The sequence below is a fragment of the Heterocephalus glaber genome, unplaced genomic scaffold (genome assembly GCF_053883595.1).
Source record: "Heterocephalus glaber isolate CG9 unplaced genomic scaffold, H.glaber_assembly_v1.0 deba00001531, whole genome shotgun sequence".
Classification (NCBI taxonomy): Eukaryota; Metazoa; Chordata; class Mammalia; order Rodentia; family Bathyergidae; genus Heterocephalus; species Heterocephalus glaber.
In genome coordinates, this window is record NW_028258329.1 from 20,546,977 (window position 1) to 20,567,233 (window position 20,257).

A 20,257-nucleotide genomic window follows, 5' to 3' on the forward strand; every position below is an offset into this window, starting at 1 on the left:
ATTCTGCTCATTTCAAAACTGCCATCTGGACCCTCGCCTCACAGCTCTGCACCTTCCCAGCTCTGCAGCCAGGTTCATTAACCCCTGATCTGACCACCTGCAGTGACTCTGCATTGGTACCAGCTCTTTGTCTATGCTCTTTGTGCTGCCTCTGTAAATCCTGTGCCTGCCTTAACCCTTTCTCAGCCTCTGTGTAACCTGCACATCTCTGTGTGAAGTCAGAGGTGTGATTTGAGTACTAGATATTAGTCATAAAATTGGACTGGAATCAAGAACTTGGAATTGCCATGGTCATGACTGCCAAGCAAAATCAAAAGTGAGTTAAGGCTGAAGAAACCAATGTAGCTTGTGAGCTTGTTGTTGTTCAATAAATTCTAACACTGGAAAGACACAAATGTGTCAAGAGTATGTGACAGGCGTGGCTGACTTACAACATCAATGAGGGTTCACTGCAACAAATGTACAACTGTGGTGCAGGATGCAGATGATGAGGGAAGTCAGGGGCAGGGGGTAATATGAAAACTCTCTGGACTTTTTGATCAGTTCTGCTGTTAACCTAATGAGTGTCCTCCAAAGGCCCATTTGCCCCATGGTTTCTTTTGCTTCTTGGCATGAGGTGGGCAGATTGCTCTGCTGTGCACTCCCTGCCATTGCCGTGTGGGCCCCTCTGCAGGCTGAAAAGCAATGTCGTGGTTCCACCACATCATGGACTGGAACCTCGAAAACTGTGAGCCAAAATAAACTTTTCCTCTTTAGAAATCAATTGTCTGAGGTATTTTATTATAGTGACAGAAGGCTGAGTAATACTAATGCTGTTCTAAAAAGTTTATTAATTAAAAAAAGAAAGGAAATAAGTGGCATCAGAAAGACTTGTTAAAGGATTAAATACAGCATAAGCAGCAACATCAAAACTATTAATTTCTCTACACAAAAATATAACACTCCCATGTTGCAGAAAGTATCATCAATAAAATGAAAAGATAACCCAAAGAAGTACACGAGTATTTGCAAATCACATCTGATCAGGAACTTACATCCAGAATATGTAAAGAACTCTTAGAATTCAATAATAAAGGAGCAAAAAATCCAATTAAAAACAGACAAACAACCTGAAATAAAGTATCTCCAAAGAAAATATATAAATGGACACAGAAATGTAAATCAAAACCACAATGAGATACCACCCACACCTACTAGGATGATTACAATCAAAAAGTCATACAACATCAATTTTTAGAATGCAAACAAATTGGAATCTTCACATATTGTTGGTGGGAAGCTAAATGGTACAGATGCTTTGACAATCAGCTCAGTAGTTCTCAAAAAAATTAAACACAGATTTAACATTGACACCCCTAGGTATATACCCAAGAGCTAAGAAAATATATGTCCATACCAAGACCTGCCTGTGGGTTCACTCTAGCATTATTTTAGCCAGAAAGTAGAAACTACCCAATGTCCATCAAAGAATGAGTGGATAACAAAATGCAGTAAGTATCCATACAATGGACTATTATTTGACAATAAAAAAGAAAGTGGTCATATAGGCTACAAAATAGATGCCTTGACTGCTCAGTAAAAGTCGCAAAAGGTCATGTACTGCATAATTCCATTTAGATAAAATGTCCAGAATAGGCAAATCATAGAGACAGAGGTAGATTAGCAGTTGCCTAGGGATGGGAAACCAAAGGTTGGGAGAGTTGTGAGTGACTGCTTATAGGCTCTGGTTTTCTCTGAGCAGGAATTAAAATGTTTCAAAATTAGATTGTGGTAATTACACAGGCTCTGATTATATTGTAAAATGAATGTATAGTTTATATAAATGAATTGTGTATGATATTAATACACAATACTATCTCAATTAAGTGGTATTAATTTTATAGGCATCCATTGATTTGGACTGAGGACCTGCACTAGGTCCCAACAGATCAAACCAAAGTGGCGTCATTTCTACTAAAGTTCCATGCCACCAAGCACAGACTAAATTGTTTCACCTTTTGAAAAGAGAGAGATAAGAGCCAAGTCCCCACACAGGTAGGCCAGTTTTAGCCAGCATAAGGTAGTCCTCTACACTTTAACAGTTAAAGAAAAGTAATTTAGAAATAACCAACTCACTTTTTGTTCCTTGTTTCTGCTTTCTTTACCCTTTATCTATCACTGCACAGGTTGCAGAGTAGAGTTCTCTGAACGTCTGGTTTTCAGGGTGCCCGGATTTGTCAACTGTTCTTTGCTCAGATAAGCTGTTAAATTTATTTTTTTTTAACTTTTTATCAGCTTTTTAAATTAAAGGCCCAAATGTGGAAGGTGAAGGGAGAAAGACTCAATGACTCTGCTGAGCAGTCTTGGTCACGCTGGGTGCACTTCACCTGAGGACCACCTGGAAGAGATACTGGAAAGCAAACGGGATCCCTTTCAGGGGGATGCAGGGTCAGAAGGCTGGAATCGGGAGCTTGCTGCAGCAGCTGAGAAGAACTCACAGGTAGTAAGAGAAACACTGAGTGAAAGCACTTGGGAAGAAAAGAAGAGAGAGACAACCACACCAGGGAAGCAGAGGGTCCAGAGCAGGAAGAGCCACCACCCTCAACGATGAAAGCCAGGAACCAGGAAAGCAGTGGGAGAGCCAGAAGAGCTGGAACTCAGCATGCCTTAGCATCATTCAGACTGTCCAACTGCTCCAAACCACTGGACAATGTGTCATATTAAAAGCCACCACGCTACCCTACCTTGACTGGGAAAGGAAAAGAAAGAGATGGATATTGGACATACTGTACACACAGAAAAGATTTAACAGTTCTCATTTTGTTTTAGGAACGCTAACTGGGCTCGGGTTAAGACCAGTTTCTGTCAGGGTGTTTTCTCTCTGTCAGGAACAAAGGCGAACAAAAGAAGGGTTGCTCCACAAAACTTTGCTGCTGTGACCATCTGTGCAACCTGGGATATACCACCCCACTCTGTGAGGTGGGACATTAACATGACCACCTTGAGGGTTTCCGAGTAAACCTGATAATGGGTGCAGAATGCCTTCTTGTTATTAATAGCAACTTGCTAAAGGAATATAATAATATGTTAATTGTAGGCATAAGCTGCTACTTCAGGTAAAAGAATCCCCTTTTTTTAGCTTAGACAGCTGAACCTGCCCCAGGAGAATCCAGTTTTCTCTCCCTATTATCATCAGCAAATTAAAGACATCTTCAAAAAGAATAACTGCACTTTGTAATTTAAATTTTTTTTCAAAGTTTAAAAATTTAGAAGCCTGGAACTTGGTTTTTTTTTTCTTTACTGGAAAAAAGGCAGTGCTAGTGTTGGCAAACTTGTTCTGTGGTTCATTTTTTCCCTTTTAGGTTCCTGGGTAGCAGCAAGGGGGACTCTAGTCCCAGATCTAGAAGACGACTCTAGTAAGGGTACGGCTACCACTCCGAAGTTGGGTTTGGGGGAAAAAGCTATTTTTGTTTTCCTAGGACTCATACTTGTTTAAAATTAGATTTGAATGGTGTGAAGAGGCTGGTAACTTGCCAAGTCAATTACAAAAGGTGTAAAACACAAAATCAAAGGTGCAGACATGCCTCAAAAGAGTGCTTATGGTGTTTTCATTTACACTATCAGTTGGTCTCTGAGCTTATGAACAGTTTATTATGTCTGTGTATTCTGATAAAACTTTATTTACAAAACAGGTAGCAAGTACAGAATTGCCAGATTTGGAAGATAAAAATTCAGAGTTTTCAGCTACATTTAAATTTCAAAAAATATGAATAATTTCTAAAATTGTTTTTATTGAGGTATAATTCACATACCATACAATTCACCCTTGGGAAGCTGGTGCTGGGGATTGAGCCCAAGTCTTTGACACTAAGCTATATCCCCACCCCTTTTCATTTTTTATTTTGAGACAGAGTCTCATTAAGTCACTAAGTTACCCAGGCGAGGCTTAAACCTGTGATCCTTCTGCCTCAGCCTCCCAGAGTACTAGAGTTACAGGCATGCGCCATCATGCCCACCTTAAAATTAATCCTTTTAAAGTATACAATTCAGTGGCTTTTAGTCACAGAATTGTGCAGCCATCATTACTACTTCAGTTCAAAGCACCTACAAAACCCATACTCATCAGCACTCATTCCTATTCTCTTCCCTCAACCTATGACAACCACTAACCTATTTTCTGTCTATGTATTTGCCTGTTTTAGACATTTCACATTAATCCAATTGAACAATATGTAGACTTTTGTGAGTGGCTTTCTTCACTGAGCACAACATTTCCAAGTTTCATCAATGACGTGTGTGCATTAGTATCTCCTTCTATTTTATGCCTCAGTAATATTCCACTGCATGGATATACCTCTTTGCCAGTTTTTCAGTTGATGGACACCTGGGTTGTTTCCACCCTTGAGTTATTATAAATGATCCTGCTATGAGTATACATGTACTGGCTTTATGTAGACACGTTTTCTTGGCTCCTGGGGATACTTAGGGGCAGAATTGCTGGATCATTTAATAACACTGTGTTTGGAGGAGCTGCCAAGCTGATTTCCAAAGTAGCAGCACCAAGCTGCATTCCCACAACCAATGTATGAGGGCTCCAATCTGTCTACATTCTTGCTGCTACTTGCTATTGTCTGACTTTTTGATACAGCCATCCTAATGGGTGTGAGGGGAAGGCAAGGGATACACAGCACAGCCCTAAAGAATTGATCTTGTATCTGCCCCAAGTGGGCAGCAGAGTGTGCTGTTCTGGGCCTCCACTGCCTTTATTGGGCTACTAACCTCGCCTCACACTAAGCTGCTTATTGTGGGGTCTCTTATTAACAAGAGGAGTTTTACAAATGCCTTTGAAGATACTGAAAACACAGGATTTGGAAAGGCGAGAAAGGAGTTAGGTGACTCCTGAAGCACATGGTTTTTATACAATGCAAGCTTGGGAGTTACAAGCAAATTTGCAGATTGCATAGGGGCCACATTTCAAAACCAGGAAGATGTCCTACTGGGCTCTGCCATTCTCTCCTTGCCTGGAGTGGCCTGGGCAGTTAAAGCTCTGCATCCCTGTGCCCTGGGGAGCAGTGGTTATAAAAGTCTGCAGAGTCCAAGGAAAACACCTACTTTTCTTACCTTGCTTCCTAGTTATCCTGGGAGGTAACTCCCCCAAGGAGCCCAAGCTGTGTGAAGACGGCTCCAGATCCTTTCAGAACTCCTCTTCAGCATATGGAAACTCCATGCTGCTCCTGACCAGTGGTGCCATCAGCAGGCCTGTGAGTCTGACCCAGCCCAGAGCACGAAGCCCACTGTGCTCTTATTCCCACCCCTGTGCTTACTGCAGTGACTTCTTCTCCACAGCAGCATGCTCTCAGCCACCATCCTTAAAGCAACACAGACCAGGTAGGTAGGCAGCTGGTCACACAGTCAAGCTGCGCACCCCAGGAAATGTCCCTGCTCTGGGAGATGCAGACCCTTTCTCCACACTGCCTACAGGCACAGTCCTTCTGCCTGGTTCCCGGGAATTCTCGGGTGCCATTTCTTAAATGGTTAGTTGTTCAAAAGCTATGCTGGGACTGTGGAAAACAGTTTGGTGGTTCCTCAAAAGGTTAAACATAGACTTACTACATGGTCCTGAAATTCCACTTCTAGGTACACACCCATGAGAACTGAAAGCAGAAACTCAACCAGCCATTTGTATGTGAAAGTTCAAGGAAGCACTATTCATGACTGCCAAAAAGTAGAAATGATTCCAATGTCCATCAGCAAATAGATGGATAAACAAAATGTGGTGTAAACATACAACAGAATATTATTCAGCTTTAAAAGGGAATAAAAAGGGATCCATGCTACAACATGGAGGAACCTTGAAAATACCATGCTAAGTGAAATGAGCCAGTCACAAAAGGGCAAATCTTGTATGAGTTCACTTGTATTAATCAGACTTTCAAATTCATAAATACAGAAAGTAGAACAGTGATTGGCAGGGGTGGGGTGAACAGGGCCTTATTGCTTAACAAGTACAGAGTTTCACTTTGGAATGATAAGAAAGGTCTGAGAAGGGGAGTGATGATGGCTATGCAACACTGTGAAGGTTCTTAACACCACTAAAATGTACACTAAAATGACTAAATGGTAAATTTTATTTTATGTATATTTTCAATAATAACAAAGTGTGTTGGGAGCAACTCCTGGTGAGGCTGGGGATGGCTTCCCAGAGATAAGTCTGGAGTCAAGTACTTAGGAGGGAAAGGGAGGAAGGGTGGCCATGAAGAGCAAGCCAAAGGCATCAGAGAAAAAACGTGCCAGGTGCTCACTGAAAGGACAAATGGAGAAGCAGGGCATGCTGGAGGAAGACAGAAGGACGCAAATGCATCGTGGGAAGTCCAGGAAGGACAGAGCTGCCGGGAGGGAGTAGTTTGTGGGAGCCAAGTGGCCAAAGACTGGAGAGTGCCCAGAGAAGCAAAACTGGCCCTAAAGACTTGATGAAAAGTTACGTCTTTTCCAGGGCTGGGGGTGGAAAAGGGGCATCATAAAATAGCTGCTTCTTAAAACCAAAGCAACAAACAAGTCAAAATAAGTCTGGAAATAACCTAAATGCCCCACGATAGAAAAATGGTTGAATAAAGTATATGTTCATGGATGAAATACCAGACTTTCAAAATTATAATAAATTAAAATGAATATTTATCCACATGGAAAAATGCTTTTTTATGTACTCATGATTTATTCTCTACTTCATTGTTACAAAATAAGGAGGTCACCAACTTGTACTAAAGTTCCAGTCTAGCTGCAACCTTCTCTGTCCCTTTCTCCACCTACAGAATTAGCAGGACTTTGAAAGACTTGAATGTCACTTGACATCTCTTGCCTCAGAGAAAACAGAACAAAGGGGTGGGAGGAAGAACTCACAGGTTCCAGAATCCCAACAATAACCGGCCCACACTAGGATTGTGAAGTGAAAAGGACAGGTCATAAAAGAGCATCATGCTTCACTTCCACTCTTATAAACATGTATACTAATATATATTAACCGATACACCACACACAACCACAAAGGAGAACTGTATTGGGCACAAAGAATATACCAGGAAACAAGCCAGCAGTAGCCTCTGCCCCAGAACCCAGGCAGCTCAGTACCTGGCTATCTTTGAGCATCTGTGTGGGGAAGGGGTATGGAATGGTGGCCATACAGCCGGGGTTTTCTCTGGAGGGACTGAGAATGAGTTTGCTGAATGCATACCAGGGACAATGAGCTTGGTGCAGTGTGAAATTGTGCCCAAGCAAGAGAGAGGCTGTGTCTCTTGCTTTCCATGCTAAAGGTCAAGTGCAGAACTAGAACCAAATAGAACAGGAGTGAGAGGGCTCCAAATATCAGAGTTGGTGAAGGCAGAGGGCTAACTACCTTTGGTGGCAGAAGTGGTTTGGGGACTGAACCCCAAGTTACAGTTATTCCTGAGTGCCCAGGCACTTGGCTCAATGTCTCCAAACCAGGGGTAGCGCTGAAAAGAGCCACAGGCCTTGTTTGTGGTTCTTATCTGGTTTTGTTTCTAACTCACAGTTAACTCACTGGTCTCCAATCTAGTGACCAAGAAATACTCATTTATTATATTTCCCCAGAGGCCCCATTATTGAAAGATTTTGGCCCTGCAGGCAATCTTTATGAAAGATAAGTTAGTTTCTCCTTCCTTTACCGATCTAAGTCACACTGACTGCCAAGCAGCTTTCTAATCTGCAGGAATTCACCAAAGTGGCCTCAAGAATTGATAGGATTCCAGCCAAAAATGAGGGTGTGTTAGTTACCAGCCACGCAGCCTAGAAGCAGAACAGCTGCCTTTGTCTTGGGGAAACAATGAAGCAGTGTGGGTACCTGTCCCTGCTCTCCCAGGCTCCCAGATGAGAACTGCTGAAACAGCCACTTCTTTTGGACCCAAGAACACAACCCATGATACTAAAGACACAAGCAGAAAGGTGCAAACAGGGAGGCTCTGCCCCCACGGGGACAGCAACAAGTCCCAGAATCCTCATAAGCCAGAAGTGATGTGTACAGAACATATTACCAGGTTGAAGCACACAAGGCAGGAGTTCAGGGAAGGAAGCCCAGTTGATAAGAATAAATCCACTATGCTAGAGCCATGACCAGTTTACTCTGACATAGAAATAATTGTGCCTCTTACCAGCCCTTAATTTCTTGCAACCTTATCTACATAATACGTCTTAAATATTTGCTTTATTAGATTATTTGGCTTTGACCTAATGTGGAAATTATATCACATGTGACCCACAAGGCAAAACTCCTTCCTATTATTTTCCACAATGTCAAGGGCAAATGTGTAACCAGCCCCATCTGGTCCACAGGGACAGCTGTGGAGGACTGGAACTCCTTCGGTCCTTGAGGGTGGGACAGCTGCTGAGACCAGTTTCCTGCAGGAGTGAGCCAGCCTGGTCCTGATTGGACCATCTGCTCCATGAGCATCTCAGAGTAGGACTAATGAAGAGCACCTGAGCTTCAACATCCCCAAAGAAACAGGGGCTGAGAGGCAAGGCTGCCAGAGCCCCATGGCATCCATGCATCAAAGCCCTAGTCTCTACCCTCACAAGAGCCTTTCACAAACTAACACTTGGCCTACAGACACAAAGATGAGTAGATGCCATCCTTGGCTAACACAGGGTGAGTGCTGGGTGTAGAAATCCCAGCACATGAGGTGCTGTTGGGTTCAGGTATCCTAGCCAGAGGTCTTGGCCTAGGATCCTCTAGGGCAGGCAGACACTGTTCTTAGGACAGCATGATCTTGTTAGGACTGTGCCCACAAGCCACGGGGCAGGACACCACAGTGCTCTGATTCCCAAGCCATTGGGGCCTTACTTTCTCGTTCTACTTGAAAATCATGGAGTAAGCTTGGAGGCCTGCTGGGGGCTCGGTCTCTGAGTTCTTCTCTGTGCAGTCTTCCACACACTCTCCTCCACAGTTTCAAGACCACACCTACACAATAATGCCTGAATTCATACCATCAGCCAAGGTGTGCCTGCTGAACCCCTGCTCACACTTACTTCCCTGAATCCCTATTTCAGGGTCTCAAACCATCAGATCTGTCACTCTGGCACAATCCTTGGCAGCTCATACCTAGCACAGGGCAGAAATATCCCATCTCTGTTCTCTCCCCAGCAGCCCAGGCTCTCAGCCTCCTTCCTAGCAGCAGCCTCATGTAGGCCATAGATGTGCTAAGACCGGCCCTGCCAATGGTTGTGCAGTGCACAGCTCCAGGGAAGCCAATCCCAGAATGCTCATAAAAAATGCTCACACTTTTTATATCATATTGAAGATAACCAGGTGTCTTAAGAAAGAAGTAAGAATTTGTATTAAAATATCATTTGGGCTGGGTGGAAGTGGCTTGTTTAGAAGGGACTCTCCTCAGCCCTCTGGGAGCAGGGCAAGACCCAGGTGACTGGAGTGCAGGTCTGGGCATTTTGACTAAGAACAGCCCTGTCCACATGCCTGTATGCCACACAAATATTTACCATGTGTCCATAACACTACAAAGATTGGGAAACACTGACCTAGATTACAACAATAGCCTATCTCGGTTTGTGGCAGAGAAACACGCTTGGGTTTCTCCCATTCATACCAGACCTGTAAATCAGCAACCTGCCCCACCTCACATCCTGTTTGGCCTATAGGCCCCGTTTAGGGCAGCCACACTGGCTATTCATCAATACAGGACCAAGGACAGCCACATGCTCAGCCCACTAAGGCAGATGGTCATTGGTAAGCCAATCAACTACTTCCTTCAAAATTCAGTTGTCATTCCTGCACTTGAGGCCCCTCCCCATTATACATAATCCTATGTTCCTAGTACAATAATTCCATTTTCCTACAAAAGAGGCTTCACGGGATCAAATAAACAGATTCCAGCAGATCAACCAGAAATTAAGCAGAACATCCAACACTAGAAAGAGTCAATAGATTAGCACAGTGGAGTACTTAGTACCCATTTTAAAGGTAGAGCATTATTATGACTACATAAATATTGTTCTTTGAAGAAGTAAGAAATGTGCTGGGATTACAGTTCTTTCTGTGCAGTTCAATGTCAAACTGAGTGCTACCCAAAGAAGAAAGTTTCCAGAATCCAGGGTAGAGGGAAGCCTTTCCTTCCTGGGACAGTATCTCCATGTGCTGGATGTTTGGAATATGACATGCCTGTGACCGTCTTTACTTTGCATGGTGTTTTTCTACTGCCTTCTTTTTTACTGACAAGAAACACAGCCCATCTTCCCATACTCATAGGGTCCTCCAGCATGTTCACTCTGCTCATTCCCTAGAATCCAGTCCAGTCTCTGTCCTGAAGATATTATTCTTGGAGTCAATGGCTTCCAGTTCTAATTTGGACTGAGTGATTCTGAGGCTCATCCACAGCTGTCTGGGAGTTTGTTTCATTAGACTCTCAGAAGCCACTCATTCTTTTGGGGCCCTAACTGCCTCCTTTTGTAACCTTCATCTTTGTTTTGCTAGTATAGAACCCTCAAGATGAGTAAGAGCAGAGTGTGGGGGTGCAGGCCTGTAATCCCGCCATGTTGGGAAGCTGAGGCAGGATGATTGCAAATTCAAGCCCAGCATGAGCAATTTAGCAAGAACCTGTCTCAAAATAAAAAGGCTGGGGATGCAGCTCAGCGCTGAAGCCCTAGGCTCAATCCCCAGTATCACCAAAAAGAAAAAAAAAAAAAAGTGGGAAGTCAAATCTAAGTCCTTGCATATCTGCACTAACCTTTACACTTGATTGTTTTGGCTGGATATACTCATTTCCTAAGGTTGCTGTACTAGATTACCACAAACTGGGTGGCTTAAACCAACAGAAATTTGGTTTTTTCCCTCACAGTTCTCAAGGTTCAAAGTCCAAAATCAGTTTCACTGGGCTGAAACCACATTGCTGGAGAGGCCATGCTCGCTCCCAAAGCCCTCGGGGAGAATCCAGTTCCCAGCCTTTTCCTCCATTTCCAAACTTGCAGCAAAGAGATCCTCACATCCCCTTCTGTCTTCCATTCAAGACACTTGTAATTGCATTAGGATCTGGATAATTCGGGATAATCTCTCCAGGACACAATTCTTGCCTTAATTACATCTGTAGACTTTTACCATATATGGCAGCACTTACAGGTGTCAAAGATTAGAACCTGGCGTCTTTGAGGGACATTTCTTAGCCTACTACAATAGGCACAAAACAGTTTCTTAAGCGGTTAAAAAATATTCTTCTACCCCGTGAACCACTCAGCCTCATTTCACCATCTTCTCACCCCCCATCTTACCTGATGCCAAGTCCACTCCGCTGGCCTCTTCTCTTCCTGATCCCTCAAGGCTGGAGGGCCCCACACTCTTCTCTAATACCATGCAAACCGAAGAAGACTTCATCCCAAAACCCACACTCCCCGCCTTGGCTCTGCCAGTGATGTGCAGCAGTCCTCATTCCCCTGCCCCATAAGCAGTATTCCCAAGGCATCTAGCTACAGGCCCAGCTTCAGCACCACTTGTCGTCCCTGTCCTCACTGGACTCAGTGCTTCCCTGATCTGCAGATGGACTGGTCTCCTCCCCTTGCCCTTGCCCTTGCCCTCTCTGCACTCACTACATCTCTGGCATTGTCTTTCACTTGCCTTCTGCTGTCCAAAATTTGTTACAATCTTTCAACTACTGATAATTCCCTCTCTTTCATTTTGCTGTCCTGGGATTATACTTTTCATAATCTCTTTTACCATCACTTTAATGGGTCTGGGGAGAGAAGATATAAAATATGGTCAAGATCTGAAACCTCCATCTTGAACTCTAAGTTAATCTCATTAATTTTTCAGTTATAATTTGCATATGCGTAAAAGATAACAGATATTCTCCTCTAAGCCCCTTGTCCAGGGGCTCCTGCCAGTGGGCAGTCAGGGGGTTGGCAAGTTCAGACTCATGTCCCAGCCTGTCACATGGGCCCCATCTCCAACACACAAATGAACATCACTGCCAGACACAGATTGCCAGTACCTGTTAAGAAACTGGCAAACTGTATGTGGGCTTCCTCTTTCCAGGATTTCTGGAAAGCAAATTAGTTCTTCCCTATTATGACAGATACATGCATTGTGCTACTGTACAACTTTAAATCAAGAGGACCTTTTGTAGGTTCCATCAGCCTAAAAGAACCTTTTTACTCAAAAGCAAAAACTGCATGATACCTCCCTGCTTTACAAAGACTCAAGTTTAAAAATAAACATGGACATTTGAAGGAGCACAAAAATAGTTTATGCCCACAGCTCTCCAGAGCCCCATAGCACTAGGAGTATGCCGCCTTGGAGGAAGCCCTTGCAGACCTCAAACAAGCGACATGCAGTGGAAGGGCACCTTTTGTGCGCTTGATTCCCTTGTATTATGCCAAGCTGACCATGTCCCATTCAAACCAACCACAGGCATCCACCCTGCCTAACTATTCATAAACAGGCTGTAAAGGCAGCCCCAAGCTGAAACCCAAGTCCTTATCTAGCCTTTGTCTCCACCTGTCTTTTCAGTCTCCTCCCCATCAATCCCTATTCCCAACCTATAGGTTGAGAACAGAAGCTCTTGTGTTTTCCCACAAGCCATGCCCTCCCCAGGAAAGACACCTGTCACTCAGCCACCCCACCCTGCACTGCTCAGAATCTAAACACCCCTGAAGGCAAAGTCAACCTGGTCACTTCCTTCGTCAGACACACCAGACTGCACCACCAGACTGCATCCTCTCCCTGGAGCTCCGCCCTCTCTCTACTTCCTCTGTGGCCCTCATGTTATCCTGCCTCACCTCTGAGTAGCTATCAGTGTGCTGTACACCCCGCCTCCCCACACTAGGTGTAAGGATCAGGTCAGACTTGGGAAGGGATAAGGTCTTCATTTCCGAGGCCTCTGCATTGCCTTGATAGACAAAGTGCTTGTGGTCAGAAGCTTGGAGTGAACCCAGATCTCAGAGCAATTGTCTTAGGGTAACCAGCTTCCTGCTAGTGGGACCTTGTGTACTCTAATTCCGAAAGTCAAACAAGCAGATCCTTGTTGAATGGGATTAAGAGTTGAGAACCCTCCTATACAGGCAAAGTGTTAGGGGCTGTTTTCCTCCCATGTACACGTACACACCCCACAGAAAGGCATGCTGAGGTTTACCAACCTGCAGCCCAGGTTTACAAAGCAACCTCCTCTTAGTGTGCTGCACACGAGGCCTCTCCCATGTGCTTTGCCTGGCAGAGAGAAGCTGGAAACCACAGCTCTACTCGGGTGAATCAAGGCCGAAACAGAGACAGCCAGGCAATAGAAAACGTGGCAACAATGAGGCAAGAGAAGGGTGCGCAGAGAGAACAAAGGGGGAGGACAGCAAGCACCCAGGGAAGTTCTGTTCATACTTCCTTGGATTTGGAAGGAAAGGGTACAGAATATTGATTGGTCTGTCTTTGATAGAAATAAATGGCTAATGGAAGAATGACACATTTTCTGTCACTCTGTGGAGGGTTCTGTGTGGATAAGAGGTCGTGATCAACCAGGACCAAGGCTCTGATTCTTCTAGACTTCTCTCTTTTGGAAAAGGTTTGATGCTTGACTTTTAACACAAGGCTGCCAGCAGGTGTCCAGGCAGCTGGGCTCATGGTGCCACCCTGAGTCTGGCCCCAGAACAGCCGTGCTTGTTCCCATCCATCAAGGACGTGTTGCCCGTCTCCTCCAAAGGGCCAGATGGCCCGTGTGTGTCGGCTTCTGCTCACTTCATTTTTATCTTCTCCAAACTTCCATTCTCAGACTCGCATGCTTTCATTTACATCTCCTGATCCTGAGGGATCTGTTTTTATTTTTATTTTTTTGGTATTGGGGATGGAACTTGGGTCCTTGCGCTTGCGAGGAGGGATCTGTTTTTAAATAGGAATCCCCTTTCCATGGTCATGGAGCAAGGCTGAGAGCCGCTCATAGGGGTCTCAGCAGTTCCTTGGAAAAGGTGGTTCCTGGAGACATGAGTGTTTATTGGTAATGTGTTATAAGCTGAGTACTGACATATACAGGACCTCACCTAATTTTCCCAATAACTTTGAAAAGTCAGCATTTGTATCTTCATTTTACAAAGGAAAACAGCATATTAAATCCACAGGGAGCCACTGACAGTCACTTAAGTCACTAAGCCTAATGTGATACTGCAGGCTCCCTTTGCACACATTCCACTGGGCAGATCACCAGTTTGTTCCAAATCTTTGTTGTTCTCACCCTCTTCCCAGACCCCCACGGCTAAAGCCCTCTGGAGAAGTTCAGCTGGTCTCTGGGTAGACAAGTCTGTCCTTATGCATCCTGGGACTTCATGACCCAGAAATCCTGACTCTCCTGTCATCAGACAGACTCCAACAACCACTACCCCTTACCGCTGCATCAACTACCACCTCCCACATCACTCTCTCTCTCCTTTCTGGGTGATTTTAGCTTCTGGATCACAATCCCTGTTTCCTACACTGCTTCTGTTTTGATTCTTGGTGATTTCTGTCTATACATTGATGACCCTTCCAACTAGCTTCTCAGCTATTCTTCTTTTTTTTTTAGTACTAGTGGGTATGGAACCCAAAGTATTTGCACTAAGCTACATATTTGGCCTTTTTTATTTTTTATTTCGAGACAGGGTCTCACTAAGTTGCTAAGTTACTCAGGCTGAGCTCCTACTTGCAATCCTCCTGTCTCAGCCTCCCACAATTCGAGGTTTACAGGCACACACCACCGTGCCCAGCTAGCCTCTCAGTTCTTGAACTCCTCTTTCCCGTAGCCTCTCTGTCATAAACTTTTATTACCAAAAATACCAACCCGTCCATAATCTTTACACATGTGTCTCACTCGCTGAAAGTGACGTACATTGTCCTGGCCCATTTGGGCTGCTACCTCCAATTATCAGAGGTTGGGCACCTTATAAACAATACAATTCATTCCCCATAGCTTCCAGGAAGTGCCAAGATCAAGACACCGGCATATTTGATGTGTTAGGGGAGCCTTCTTTCTGGTTCATAGATGATACCTTCTACCTGTGTTCTGATATGGTGGAAGAACCAAGGCAGGTCCTGGGGGAGATTTTCATTTTTAAAAAAATAATGGCACTTATCCCATTCCTGAGGACTCAGGACCTAATCACTTCCCAAATGCTCCACCCCTAATATCCCACTAGTGATTAAGTTTGAACACACAAATTTTGCAGGAACTACACACACCACCCTCCCCAATCAGGCCACACTCGTAATCACCTTTACTTGCTGTTCCACAAGACACTTAACACCTAACATGAATGCCATAAAATTTGCTTATTTGGGGTCGGGGGTATAGCTCTGCTGATAGGATGTTTGCCTAGCATGTACAAGGCCCTGCATTCACACACTCAAAAGTAATAGAGCACTGTAGCACATGCCTAGAATCCCAGCTACTCAGGAGGATAAAGCAGGAGGATGGCAAATTCAAGACAAATTAGCAAGATCCTGTTTCAAAATGAAGAGTAAACTGGCTGGGGATATTGCTCAGGGCTCCCTGGGTTTAATCCCTAGTACAAATTTTTTTTTACTTATGTTTTCATTTATTGTGTGTCTTATTAGAATATAGATTGTAGGAGGCAGGTACTCTTATCTGTCTGGCTCACTGATATACCCAGTATTATGCAGAATGGCTAGAACACACTATATATTCAGCAAAGACTCAGTGAATGAATGAATGAATTATAATTATTTTTGAAATTACTCAATGCCCATCTTCCACGCCATACTGTAAGGTCTACATGAACAGGAGCTGAATCTGTCTTAGTCAACCCTGAAGATACTCAGTAAAAATTAATGAGTGAATGGACGAAGGAGCACAGTTAGGATGTAAGAAGTATATTGCTGGGCTAAACCTACTGTTTGCAAGGATAACTTGCACCTGGGCTGCTTGTGTGCAGCTCTGTTTGCCGCCTCCCACTCTTACACAGGTGACCTAAATAAAGCTATTGATTCTGATAAACCCCCAATCTCAGAGCATCAGAGGCCGTTAGAACATCAGAGGTTTGAGCACATACAGTGGTTTCTACCTTCACCATGCAAATATCTGATGCCAAGGATGTGGGGAAACTAATTTTACCTATTACCAAAAAAAGTTCCATGGGCTACCTCACAATTTTCAGTCTAAAAACAGATTACCTAGGAGACTTCAACCATGAACTTCTTCCAGCAATAAACACTTACCAAGATCCTATTTGAATTTCAGATCGTAATTTCAGTTTGTGACTTCCTCACCAAGCTGCATTCTTGACTCTCTAGGACAGTTTAGCCTTTAGTGGGTAGGAGACTTGCTCCAGGAGAAAGGCCATGTAAATAAAACAATCAATTTTTGTAAGAGGCTCAAAGAGAATCAAATTTCACTACTTCAGAGTCAGTCTGACCTCTTACCAAGGCTGGCTTGAAACCCCCAAACTCTATGGAGAAAAACTACTGTTTGACTGGGAAACCAATCTGGAAAACCACATCACTAAAAGTACCTCTCTGCTCAAAGTTCCCAACAAAGCAGATAAAAAGAAAGGAAAACAAAAGGGCTCTTATGCATCTCTGAGACAAAGAATGTGCCTAAAGTGTGAACACTGATGAGTATGGGAAAGATTCTGATTCACGGCCAAAAAGGAAGTGAGCCATGTGGCCTTTGGAGAGCTTACAGCCATGCTCCAGGTCAAAATTAGTATCAATCTGACTGATCAGATGTAGATCCAGCCCAACAGGTTTACTTGAGACTGAGATTCCTACTGCATAATTTGAACAGTGTCTTAATAAATGTGACTGTAACACAGAATCCATTAAGACTGAAGAATTAAGTCATTCTCAGAATCTTTACTGAAATCTGGGGAAAAGGACCAGGGGAAACTGAAGATAGGAATGAGCAAAGGAAGGTAACAGAATGGCTCAGTAGGTTCTAGACAAAAGAAATAAGCAGACAATTTGGTCACAACGTTAGAGTAAATCACTACTTTAAACTTCTGCCCTTTCAAAGGTGCAGGAACAACTTCTTTGAGGTACAACTCTGCTTTTTTTTTTAGACCTCAAGTTGTATTTTTTAAAATAAAGGGCCAGGGATTTAGCTCAGTGGTCCCGCCACTGGCCTCGCAAGTGCAAAGTCCCAAGTTCAATTCCCAGTACCCCCCTCAAAAATGCATAAAATAAAGGTGTTTTTTTTTTCTCAAGGTACTATAAAAGTTCTAAAAAAAAATATGAGCCTTAGAGTGACTAGCCTTAGAGCTGGACCACATATACACCCACCAGCTCCATTCTGTGTCCTGGATGTGTGACCTTAACCAAGTAACTTAACCTATCTGAACTCCAGTTTCCTCAATCAAAATGTGAAGCTTAAATAAAATAATTCATATAGATAATCAATAAATACTACCCCAGAAGAACTCACTCTTCCACATAAGCCAAGGAAAATCCCAAATGACAGTCTGGTATGACCCTATTTCTATACAGCATCCCATCCTGTGGCCTCACAGACAAAGATCCTGCACAATTACAGAATGGGCGGCCAGCCAGGAAATAATGGGCTGATTCTAAAATGCCATTATTGCCCTGAAAGAGCTTCCATCTGAAGATAAAGCAGCTTTCTCTTTCCCCACACAGATTCTCCAGAAATTTCCACCAAGTACATAGAGAAGCCAGCGCCAACATCCTAGTGGTAACAGAAGACAGACACTTGGCCCGAGGACACAGTCACCTCAAATGGAGAATCACATGCCAAAAGAGGGCAGAAAGGACCAACTAGGAATTCCCGGGGCTGATACACGCAGCCTCTCAGGGAAAAACCTCACATTATTTCACATCACTTCATCCTCTTTTGTGATGTTTCCACTGGTTGTGCCAATTTCACCAAATGTTTAAAAGGCAAACATTTGAAGCTGCACCAGTTTTGGCTGTGAGGACAACCTCCTTCGGCCACCTGACTTTGCCCTTGAGAGGTCCCCAGGGGCTGCAATGTGACCAGGCCTGGGTGATACTGCCATGTTCAGTGTACTCTACTCAATTATTTAAGGCATGAGGCATTGTTTCCTTCAAAGGGCAAAGCTTTCAGAACATTTAAAATTCATGGGAGAATCTTAGGGTTGGCTTTATTTTTAGCTCCCTCCCTTGAAACAAGTAATACAGCCTTCAATCAGGCTATGGGATTCCAATTCTAATTTTCCAGAATATTCCCCACCCATAGTAAGGCAACACTATTTTAAAAACAAACATCCTGGGCCAGGGATTTAGCTCAGTGGTTCCACCGACTGCCCCGAAAGCGCAAGGACCAGAGTTCAATCCCCAGTACCAAAAACAAAATAAAACAAATAAAAACAAACCTCCTGAGAGGGGGAAAGTGTGCGTGTGTGTGTGTGTGTGTGTGTGTGTAAGGGGAGAGAGAAAGCAAAAGAGAGAGCTCTGATAAAGTCAAACAGGACTAATCAACAGTTTGGTCCCATGGGAATCACCTTTAAATTTAGCAGATCATATTCTGTCGGTGCCAAAGTAAGGCAGAAGCTTCAACCATCACTGGGGACACACTGGTATGGGTGCACGAGTCCTCTCTAAAGGAGCCATCCAATAGAAAGGCAGGCTCTTTCAAGTTAAATGACTAAGTCATATTAAGTGTATCACTTTAAAAATGGGTAATAAGCCAGGGATTTAGCTCAGTGGTTCTGGAGCCTGCTGCACAAGCGCAAGGTCCCGAGTTAGATCCCCGGTACCAAAAACAAACAAACAAACAAAAAATGGGTAACAGTCAATAAGCATTTATGTGGCATTTAGTAACAAATGATGTTACTAATTTATACCAACCATCTTGATTTTAAATGAGTGATATTAACAAAAAGTAATAAAATATTTCATAAAAACACTGTGGCGTGTCCCTATCCACCTTATTCACTGGATCTGGTACTGTATGACTTCTGGCTCGTTCCCAAATTCAAAATGATCACGAAAGGCGAAATGTCTGGAATAATTTCAGGACACCAGGGCAGCCATGACAGCACAATTAAATATGCTCATAAAAGAGAGGACTTCCAAAACTGCTTCAGAAAGTGGCAAGAAGAATGGAAGAAGTGAGTTCAAAGTGAGGGGGAGATACATTACTGATGGCAATGTACCTTTTACTGTAGTAAATAAAAAAAATACTTAAAAGTAGAAATAGCAAATAAATACATGAAAAAATGCTCAACATTCGAGAGATGCAAATGAAAACAACACTGAGATTCCACTTCACTCCAGAAAGAATGGCGGCTATCATGAAATCAACCAATAACAAATGCTGGCGGGGATGGGGGAAAGAGGAACCCTGCTCCACTGCTGGTGGGAGTGCAGACTGGTGCAAGCACTGTGCAAATCAGTATGGAGATACCTCAAAGAACTAGGGCTGGAAGTCCCATCTGACCCTGCTATTCCACTGCTGGGGATCTTCCCCAAAGAATTAAAAGAATCATACCACAGTGATATATGTGCGCCCATGTTCATAGTAGCGCAGTTTGTAATAGCTAAAACTTGGAAACAGCCCAAATGCCCATCAACTGGAGACTGGATAAAGAAAATGTGGTTTTTTTATAAAATGGAGTACTACTCAGCTATAAAAAATGAGAAATTAGAGACATTTATAGCTAAGTGGATGCACATTGAGGGAATACTTTTAAGTGAAATAAATAGGACACACATGTGTAAATACCGAATAGTTTCTCTGGTGTGAGAAACTGAAAGTGTAAATAAGGACTAAATGTATAATAGGTAATGTGAAATAGGAAGAAAAGGGGCAAAGGGGAAGGAAGTGGGAGGGCTAGGGAAAGGATAGAAGGGAATGGGATTAATATGAGAAAATGGAAAAATAAGAACAAAATCTTTGTAAATAGGGAGGACTGGAGGGGTTGAAGGGAGGGCTGGGCAAGGGTGAAAAATAAGAACCGAGAGACTATGTAAAGGTGCAAATTTCCAATGATGAATGTCATTATGTTGTATACCTAAAATGTACCAATTATTAGAATGAAAAATCAATAATGTAAAATAGGAAGAAAAGGTCCAAAGGGGTAGGGGTAGTGGGAGGGGCAGGGGAAAGGAAAGAAGGGAAAGGAAAAAATGATGAGAAATGGAAAAAATGGAAATAAAGTCTTTGTAAATAGGGAAGGGTGGAGGGCGTGAAGGGAGGGCTAGGAATGGGGAAAAAATAAGAACCAAGATGCATTATGTAAAGGTACAATTCCCAATGAGAAATGTAATTGTGTTGTATACCTACAATGTACCAATAAAAGAATTTAAGAAAAAAAAATA

General features: G+C 43.4%; 1 protein-coding gene across 4 annotated transcripts in view; it reads right to left on the bottom strand.

Annotated features, from left to right (window-relative positions):
* The window catches only part of Homer2 (homer scaffold protein 2), a 95,194-nt gene that overhangs the window by 60,271 nt on the left and 14,666 nt on the right, over positions 1-20,257 (bottom strand). Inside the window, exon 1 of one of the 4 annotated variants that reach the window (XM_087188532.1) lies at positions 11,266-11,555. The exons of the other annotated variants lie outside the window; for them this stretch is intronic. The gene's annotated coding sequence lies outside the window, so the exon portion shown is untranslated. Of the gene's footprint in view, positions 1-11,265; positions 11,556-20,257 lie in introns of those variants that run through there. 4 annotated transcript variants of the gene reach the window in all.